Source organism: Bubalus bubalis, chromosome 2 (assembly GCF_019923935.1).
Source record: "Bubalus bubalis isolate 160015118507 breed Murrah chromosome 2, NDDB_SH_1, whole genome shotgun sequence".
Taxonomy (NCBI): domain Eukaryota; kingdom Metazoa; phylum Chordata; class Mammalia; order Artiodactyla; family Bovidae; genus Bubalus; species Bubalus bubalis.
The window spans coordinates 81,078,008-81,087,906 of NC_059158.1; positions in this window are offsets into that span (position 1 = coordinate 81,078,008).

A 9,899-nucleotide genomic window follows, 5' to 3' on the forward strand; every position below is an offset into this window, starting at 1 on the left:
AGTCTTTTCCATTCTATTGTTTTCCTCTATTTCTTTGCACTGATCAGTGAAGAAGGCTTTCTTATCTCTCTTTGCTATTCTTTGGAACTCTGCATTCAAATGGGTATATCTTTCCTTTTCTCCTTTGCTTTTCACTTCTCTTCTTTTCACAACTATTTGTAAGGTCTCCTCAGTCAGCCATTTTGCTTTTTGCATTTGTTTTTCTTGGGGATGGTCTTGCTCCCTCTCTCCTGTACAATGTCATGAACCTCCATAGTTCATCAGGCACTCTATCAGATCTAGTCTCTTAAATTTATTTCTCACTTCCACTGTATAATTGTAAGAGATTTGACTTAGGTCATACCTGAATGGTCTAGTGGTTTTCCCCACTTTCTTCAATTTCAGTCTGAATTTGGCAATAAGGAGTTCATGATCTGAGTCATAGTCAGCTCCCAGTCTTGTTTTTGCTAACTGTATAAAGCGTCTCCATCTTTGGATGCAAAGAATATAATCAATCTGATTTCAGTGTTGACCATCTGATGATGTCCAAGTGTAGAGTTTTCTCTTGTGTTGTTGGAATAGGATATTTGCTATGACCAGTGTGTTCTCTTGGAAAAACTCTATTAGCCTTTGCCCTGCTTCATTCTATACTCCAAGGCCAAATTTGGCTGTTACTCCAGGTGTTTCTTGACTTCCTACTTTTGCATTCCAGTCCCCTATAAATGAAAAGGACATCTTTTTTGGATGTTAGTTCTAAAAGGTCTTGTAGGTCTTCATAGAACCATTCAACTTCAGCTTCTTCAGCATCACTGGTCAGGGCATAGACTTAGATTACCGTGATATTGAATGGTTTGCCTTGGAAACGAACAAAGATCATTCTTTCATTTTTGAGATTGCATCCGATACTGCATTTCAGACTCTTTTGTTAACTATGATGGCTACTCCATTTCTTCTAAGGGATTCTTGCCCACAGTAGTAGATATAATGGTCATCTGAGTTAAATTCACCCATTCCAGTCCATTTAAATTTGCTGATTCCTAAAATGTCGTCCTTCAATCTTGCCATCTCCCGTTTGACCACTTCCAATTTGCCTTGATTCGTAGACCTAGCATTCCAGGTTCCTATGCTCTTTACAGCATCAGACCTTGCTTCCATCACCAGTCACATCCACAACTGGGTGTTGTTTTTGCTTTGGCTTTATCTCTTCATTCTTTCTGGAGTTACTTCTCCAGTGATCTCCAGTAGCATATTGGGCACCTACCAACCTGGGGAGTTCATCTTTCAGTGTCCTATCTTTTTGCTTTTTCATGTTGTTCATGGGGTTCTCAAGGCAACAATACAGAAAAGTGAAAGAAAGTGAAAGTGAAGTCTCTCAGTCATGTCCAACTCTTTGCGACCCCATGGACTGTAGCCCGCCAGGCTCCTCTGTCCATGGGATTTTCCAGGCAAGAATACTGGAGTGGGTTGCCATTTCCTTCTCCAGGAGATCTTCCTGACCCAGGGATTGAACCCAGGTCTCCCACATTGTAGGCAGACACTTTACAGTCTGAGCCACCAGAGAAGATTTAAGAATACTGAAGTGGTTTGCAATTCCCTTCTCCAGTGGACCACATCTTGTCAGAACTCTCCACCATGACCTGTCTATCTTGGTTGCCCTACATGGCATGGGTCATAGCTTCATTGAGTTAGACAAGGCTTCGGTCCATATGATCAGATTGGTTAGTTTTCTGAGATTGCGGTTTTCAATCTGTCTGCCCTCTGATGGAGAAGGATAAGAGGCTTATGGAAGCTTCCTGATGGGAAAGACTGACTGAGGGGGAAACTGGGTTTTGTTCTGATGGGCGGGGCCATGCTCAGTAAACCTTTAATCCAATTTTCTGTGATGGGTGGAGCTGTGTTCCCTCCCTGCTATTTACCTGTTAAACAATGGTGGAGGTAATGAAGATAATAATGACCTCCTTCAAAAGATCCCAGACGCTCAGTGTAGCACTGAGTAAATGTTTTAAAGAGGTAGAAAAACCTACCTTTCTTCTTAGCATTATTTTAATCACAAACTGAAAATCTGGTTTTACACTTCAAAATCTTCTTATAATGCAGCTTATGTAAACTAGAATATTAAATATCTTATGCGTGAGTGTGTGTGAAGTCGCTCAGTCGTGTCCGACTCTTTGCAACCCCGTGGACTGTAGCCCGCCAGGCTCCTCTGCCCATGGGATTCTCTAGGCAAGAATACTGGAGTGGGTTGCCATTTCCTTCTCCAGAAATCTTATAGTCTATATATTTATGCCCCTGGCTTACAATCCTTTCTAAATTCTTATAACTCTATTCTCATACTGACTTTTCTTTCCCCAAAGATGTGAATTCCTAACAGTTTATGTGAATATATCTGGAAAAAAAAAAACCTCATTATTACATTTAATTTTAAAGACTTGCAATAATAATGGCTTCTATGCTTTTTTGTATCCTTCAGTGTTTGCTTGAGATTAATTCAGGTGTTTTTTTTTTTCTTAATTATACTCACCAGTTAGACCTATATAGTACTTGACTTGAGTACCTCATTCTTACAGAAGAAATCCTGATTATTATCAAGCACTTTTCAATTGAGACACTAATTATAAATATTTATAGCAAGGACATTGCAAAACATAACTGCACATAGTTAGATAAGTCAGATTCCCAACACATTTGTAACATCCCTACCAGGTTTTAGGCACTCTGTAAATCGGTTATATTAGAAATAACATTAATATGTATAAGGAAGATAGATAACAAGGTATTTTACCTTGTTTTTATTTAAATACCACCCCCTACTGCCTCCTGGATGGTCAGGTCTCATAAAGCCACTGCCCTGTGGATTTTAATTCTTTGGTGTAAATCTTCCTGAATCTATCCAGTCCTCAGCCACATGTCATCTCAAACCCTTCTAACAGCATCCCAGCATTATATCCCCTAGTCCAGTACACCAAAAATATTCTACAGTACAACCCATTAGACACTGTATAAAGTCTCAAGCCATTGTAGCAACTTGAAAATCCCTTAACAGAACATTTAGATCAGGTACTTTAATGTAACTAATTCGTGTCTTTTTAATCTTTGAAATAAATGTTGTTTCTGGGGATTGAACAGTAGACCCTAAAATCTAAAAGCAACAGATCGAATTTGAGCTGGAAGATAATTTCCAACAGCTGGCACTGGCACCAGAATGTAGATCTTCTTTGTTGGGCTTTTGCCTCTGTGGGGCAAGAGCACCATCATTTTCTGAAGAGTAATAGGATAATTACATGAAGCATAATTGCGAATCAACCACAAGAAGAAAATAAATGCAAGACCCCAAAATGTGCAAGTATTCTTTTTTTTGCTTGACTTTTAATGAGAAGGTAATGAAAAGCAACCACTAAGTCATTAATGTGTAATGTCTATATTCATCGGAATGGAGAGGCTAGTATTCAGTGATACAAATACAAGAGAGGTATAATTTTATGCGATTTTCTGGGCATTGACTGAGTGACAGTGGAACAATAAGATGAGTGCTGGTTTTGGTAATCAGCTGAAAATGTACTTAAGAAAGACGCAGTTTGAGTCATTTTGGAAAACCCTACCATGGAACCTCAATCATCCCAGGCATATTTTTATTTACATGGAATGGGTAAAGCAGGGAAGTTTTAAAGTGCTTTGCTTTCTATGACATACAAAGAAGTAATTCATAATGCGGAGTGTGGGCATAGACCAATCTGAGTTAAAATTCTAGGTCTACCTCTTATGAGTCAGTTACTTATAACTCAATGCCTCAGTTTCCTCACTCATGTAACATAGAGATAATAATGTCTAGTTCTCAGAGGGACTTTGAAATTTAAATGAGATAATGTGTTCTAAGTGCTTAGGTTAGTACCTGGAAGATAATTGCTCAATATATAGTAGCTATGTAGATCCTTTTCATTGTTATTGATCAATATATTAGAGTGAAAGTGAAGTTGCTCAGTCGTGTCTGACTCTTTGCAACCCCATGGACTGTAGCCTACCTGGCTCCTCCATCCCTGGGATTTTCCAGGCAAGAGTGCTGGAGTGGATTGCCATTTCCTTCTCCAGGGGATCTTCCAGACTCAGGAATCGAACCTGGGTCTCCCGCATTGCAGGCAGACGCTTTACCATCTGAGCCACCAGGTAAGCACTAGACAAGTGAAAGAAAGTGAAAGTGAAGTCTCTCAGTCATGTCCGACTCTTTGTGACCCCATGGACTGTAGCCCACCAGGCTCCTCTGTCCATGGGATTTTCCAGTCAAGAGTGCTGAAGTAGGGTGCCATTTCCTTCTCCAGGAGATCTTCCTGACCCAGGGATTGAACCTGGGTCTCCCGCTTTGTAGGCAGACTCTTTACAGTCTGAACCACCAGGGAAGATATATTAGAGTAGGAGTAATGAAAGTTGGGGTGGATGACTTGCCCCAACTTTCAAGTATTCTTTTAAAGATCTATCTAGTCTTATAGTTTTTGCTCATGCTTTTCCCACTAAAGAAATATGTGTCTTCATTACAAATAAATTTCAGAGGCCATTTCACTTTTCTTAATTTCTGGGAAACCTTTCCTAAAGCACTTGTTGGGATACTACCCTGAAATGGATAATCCCCAATATATCGATGGCTTAACACAATAGACCTTTCTTTCTTACTCATTCTTGTTCTACTGGTGTAGTGAGAAGGAGAAGCGAAGGGCTTTGCTCCACAGTATTGTTCAGATGGTTTCATTGTCAACATAGTCTTCAGAATGACGCAGGGAATCATCATTCCTGAAGTAGATGACATGTGAGACCAGAAGGATTGTTCAGAGGCCACATGTCACTTCTGCTGACATGTCACTGTTCAAAACGCAGTGAAATGGCTATATCAGCCTCAAGGGGGGCTGGGAATGCCAGTCTAATTGTTCACCAGGAGTAAAGAGACTCAAGATTTTGGTGAACAGCTCTTCCATTTCTACCACAGGCTACATTTTGGGGGGAAGGAGAAGGTAAGATGAATTGAGAAAGTAGCATTGACATATATACACTATAGTGTGTGAAACAGGTAACTAGTGGAAAGCTGCTGTATAGCACAGGGAGACCACCCTGGTGTTCCGTGAAGACCTATAGAGGTGGGATGGGAGGGGGGAGGAAGGCTCAAGAGGGAAATATATATACATGCGTGTGTGTGTGTGTATATATATATATGTGTGTGTGTGTGTGTGTGTGTGTATGTGTATGTGTGTGTGTGTGTTCATCACTCAGTCTTGTCCCACTCTTTGTGACCCCATAGTCTGAGCACATCAGGCTCCTCTATCCATGGAATTCTCCAGGCAAGAATACTGAAGTGGGTAGCCATTCCCTTTCTCCAGGGGATCTTCCCAATGCAGGCAGATTCTTTACCATGTGAGTCACCAGCAAAGCCTATATATATCACATATAATTATGGCTGATATGCATTATTGTACAGCAGAAACCAATACAACATTTTAAAGCAATTATCCTCCAATTACAAAATAGAAAAAATAAATAAAATTTCACTTAACCACTACTATGGTCAGAAAGATAAAACAATTCCCATCTACTGATAGATACCACATCTGGCTCACCCCTCTTCTCCTTCTGGTGTGCTTCCTCATAAAGTATAAACTAAAAGACTAGTTATCTACACCTTCTTCCCCATGAACAATGGTAAATACAGTAGCAATTAAATGCTATCTTCTTAGGAATGAGAGGACTGGGAAATGTCAAGCAGACTGGTCCACAGCAAACAAGAAAACATTATTGTGGGCTTCTGGAAAGCTCCCAGTCTTCCTGGTAAAAGTTTCTTAGTGAAGCCCTGTTTCTAATTTCTGGGAGGAAGTCTCTTGTGCATATTTCTCTCTGGCCCTGCTTCTACCTACAGGAAGGAGTCTCTCTTGTAAATTATTCTCCACGATTCCATTTGAAGCTAGTGATGGGACACATACTCTCCTTCTGCAGTCTGCTTCTTGCTGGTTCAAGTTCAGAAACATCATGGTTGCTTTACACCCTGGAGAGTTCAAGTTTTGTTGTTGCTGCAGTTATTTTTAAAGCCTGGACTTCTGATGTCTTTGACAATACAATTCATCAAAAATTTAAAAGGCTCCATCCTTTTTGTTTCCAGATAGTACTGTATGCTCATAATCACATACTCACAAGTTCTTTCTTGGACATAATTCTCAAGCCTAATGTATTTGTTTTTATCCCTGTCTCTTGCCCTTCAAACTCAATGGAAGCATCTTTGAGATAAACCAACAAAACTGGTGGGGTGGGTATACTCATAAACCAATTTAATTGACCAGGTTTCTCAATCTATTTTAAAATTGTCTTTCCTAATATGCAATGGCCAGAGTCAAGTTTGTCAAAACTTTAAGTCACCAATTTTTTAGTCTTCCACTTTTCATTTCTACTTATAAAACAGTCAATTCATAACTAATTTTAGTACTTTGCTAAGTTTAGCTATAAGCAAATAATATACACTATTAAAACTGCATTTTCCAACTCTTCTTAGTTCTAAAGAAAACCTTAGTGGATGTTTGGTATTGTTTACTTGATTAATTACCAAGAGCAATTTTCTCAAATATTCTGTCTGCAAATGGCATTGTTCTACATATTCAAACTCATAGTACTAATTTTTTGGTAGCCTACCACCCAACTCCTGGAGGACACAAACAAAATCTTGTGCACACCAGGACCCAGGAGAAAGGAGCAGTGACCCCACAAGAGACTGAGCCAGACATCCCTGTGAGTGTCCAGGAGGCTCTGGCGGAGGCATGGGTCTACACTGGCCTGCCATGGGGTCAGGGGCACTGAATATAAGAGTCTGGGCATAAGTCCTTTTGAAGAAGGTCACCATTACCACCATTACCCCTACCATAGTTTGGTTTCAGGCCAAACTACAGGGAGGGAACACAGCCCCACTCATCAACAGAAAATTGTATTAAAGATTTACTGAGCATGGCCCAGGCCATCAAAGCAAGATCCAGATTCCTCCACAGACAGTCCCTTCCCATGAGGAAGCTTCCACAAGCCTCTTATCCTTATGCATCAGAGGGCAGACAGAGTGGAAACCACAATTATAGGAAACTAACCAAATTGATCACTTGGATCTCAGACTTGTCTAACTCAGTGAAAATATGAGCCATGCCATGTAGGGTCACCCAAGATGGATGGGTCATGGTAGAGAGTGCTGACAAAACGTGGTCCACTGGAGAAGGGAATGGCAGACCACTTCACTATTCTTGCCTTGAGAACCCCATGAATAGTATGAAAAGGCAAAAAGATCTGACATTGAAAGATGAACTCCCCAGGTCAAACAGGAGCTGACAAGAGTGAATGTCAACACTTTAGTAATCAGTGAACTAAAGTGGACCAGAATAGGCAAATTTAATTCAGATGACCATTATATCTACTACTGTGGACAAAAATCTCTTAGAAGATATGGAGTTGCCCTCACAGTCAACAAGAGTCCAAAATGCAGTACTTGGGTGCAATCTCAAAAAAGACAGAACGATCTCTGTTTGTATGCAAGGAAAACCATTCAATATCACAGTAATCAAAGTCTATGCTTCAACCACTAATGCCGAAGAAGCTGAAGTTGAATGGTTTTATGAAGACCTACAAGACTTTCTAGAACTAAGACCAAACACACACACACACACACACACACAGATGTCCTTTTCACCATAGGGGACTTGAATGCAAAAGTAAGAAGTCAAGAGATACCTGGAGTAACAGGCAAGCTTGGCCTTGGAGTACAAAATGAAGCAGGGCAAAGGCTAACAGTTTTGCCAAGAGAATGCACTGGTTATAACAAACACCTTCTTCCAACAACACAGGAGACGACTCTACACAAGGACATCACTAGATGGTCAATATAGAAATTAGATTGATTTTATTCTTTGAAGCAAAAGATGGAGAAGCTCTACAGTCAGCAAAAATAAGATCAGGAGCTGACTGTGGCTCAGATCATGAAGTCCTTATTGCAAAATTCAGAGTTAAGTTGAAGAAAGTAGGGAAAGTCACTAGGCCATTCAAGTATGAACTAAATAAAATCCCTTATGATTACACAGTGGAAGTGACAAATAGATTCAAGGGATTAGATCTGATAGAGTGCCTGAAGAACTATGGATGGAGGTTTATAATATTGTACAAGAGGCAGTGATGAAAACCTTCCCCAAGAAGAAGAAATGCAAAAAGGCAGAATGGTTGTCTGAGGAGGCCTTATAAATAGCTGAGAAAAGAAGAGAAGCTAAGGGCAAAGGAGAAAAGGAAAGATATACCCATTTGAATGTAGAGTTCCAAAGAATAGTAAGGAGAGATAAGAAAGGCTTCCTCAGTTATCAGTGCAAAGAAATAGAGGAAAACAATAAAATGGAAAAGACTAGAGATCTCTTCAAGAAAATTAGAGATAGCAAGGGAACATTTCAGGCAAAGATGGGCTCAATAAAGGACAGAGACGGTATGGACCTAACAGAAGCAGAAGATATCAAGAGACGTGGCAAGAATGCATAGAACTATACAAAAAAGATCTTCACGACCCAGATAATCATGATGGTGTGATCACTCACCTAGAGCCAGACGTCCTGGAATGCAAAGTCAAGTGGGCCTTAGGAAGTATCACTACAAACAAAGCTAGTGGAGGTGACAGAATTCCAGTTGAGCTATTTTGAGTCCTAAAAGATGATGCTGTCAAAGTGCTGCCCTCAATATGCCAGCAAATTTGAAAAACTCAGCAGTGGCCATAGGACTGGAAAAGGTCAATTTTCATTCCAATCCTAAATAAAAGCAGTGCCAAAAAATGCTGAAACTGCACAGTTGTACTCATCTCACACAGTAGCAAAGTAATGCTCAAAATTCTCCAAGTGAGGCTTCAACAGTACTTGAACTGAGAATTTCCAGATGTTCAAGTTAGATTTAGAAAAGACAGAGAAACCAAAGATCAAATTGCCGTCATCCGTTGGATCACAGAAAAAGCAAGAGAATTCCAGAAAAAAAATTTCCTTCTGCTTCTCTGACTATGCTGAAGTGTTTGACTGTGTGGATCACAAGAAATTGTGGAAAATTCTGAAAGAGATGGGAATACCAGACCACCTTACCTGCCTCCTGAGAAATCTGTATGCAGGTAAAGAAGTAACAGTTAGAAATGGACATGGAACAATGGACTAGTTCCAAGTTGGGTAAGGAGTACATCAAGGCTGTATATTGTCACCTGCTTGTTTAACTTGTATGCAGGGTACATAATGCAAAATACTGGACTGGATGAAGCACAAGTTGTAATCAAGATTGCAGGGAGAAATATCAACAACCTCAGACATGTAGATGACACCACCCTTATAGCAGAAAGCGAAGAGGAACTAAAGAGCTTCTTGATCAAAGTGAAAAGGCTGACTTAAAACTTGATGTTCAAAAACTAAGATGATGGTATCTGGTCCCATCACATCATGACAAATAGATGGGGAAACAAAGGAAACAATGACAGGCCTTATTTTCTTGGGCTCCAAAATTACTGCAGATGGTGACTTCAGCCATGAAGTTAAAACATGCTTTCCCCTTGGAAGAGAAGCTATGACAAACCTAGATATCATATTAAAAAAAGAGACATTACTTTACCGGCAGAGGTCTGGGTAATCAAAGCTAAGGTTTTTCCAGTAGTCATGTATGGGTGTAAGAGTTGGACCATAAAGAAAGCTGATCACCAAAGAACTGATATTTTTGAACTGTGGTGTTGGAAAAGACTCTTGAGAGTCCTTTGGACTGCAAGGAGATCAAATCAGTCAATCCTAAAAGAAATCAGTCCTGAATATTCATTGGAAGGACTGATGTTGAAGCTGAAACTCCAGTACTTTGGCCACCTGCTGTGAAAAACTGACTCATTGGAAAAGACCCTGATGCTGGGAAAGATTGAAGGC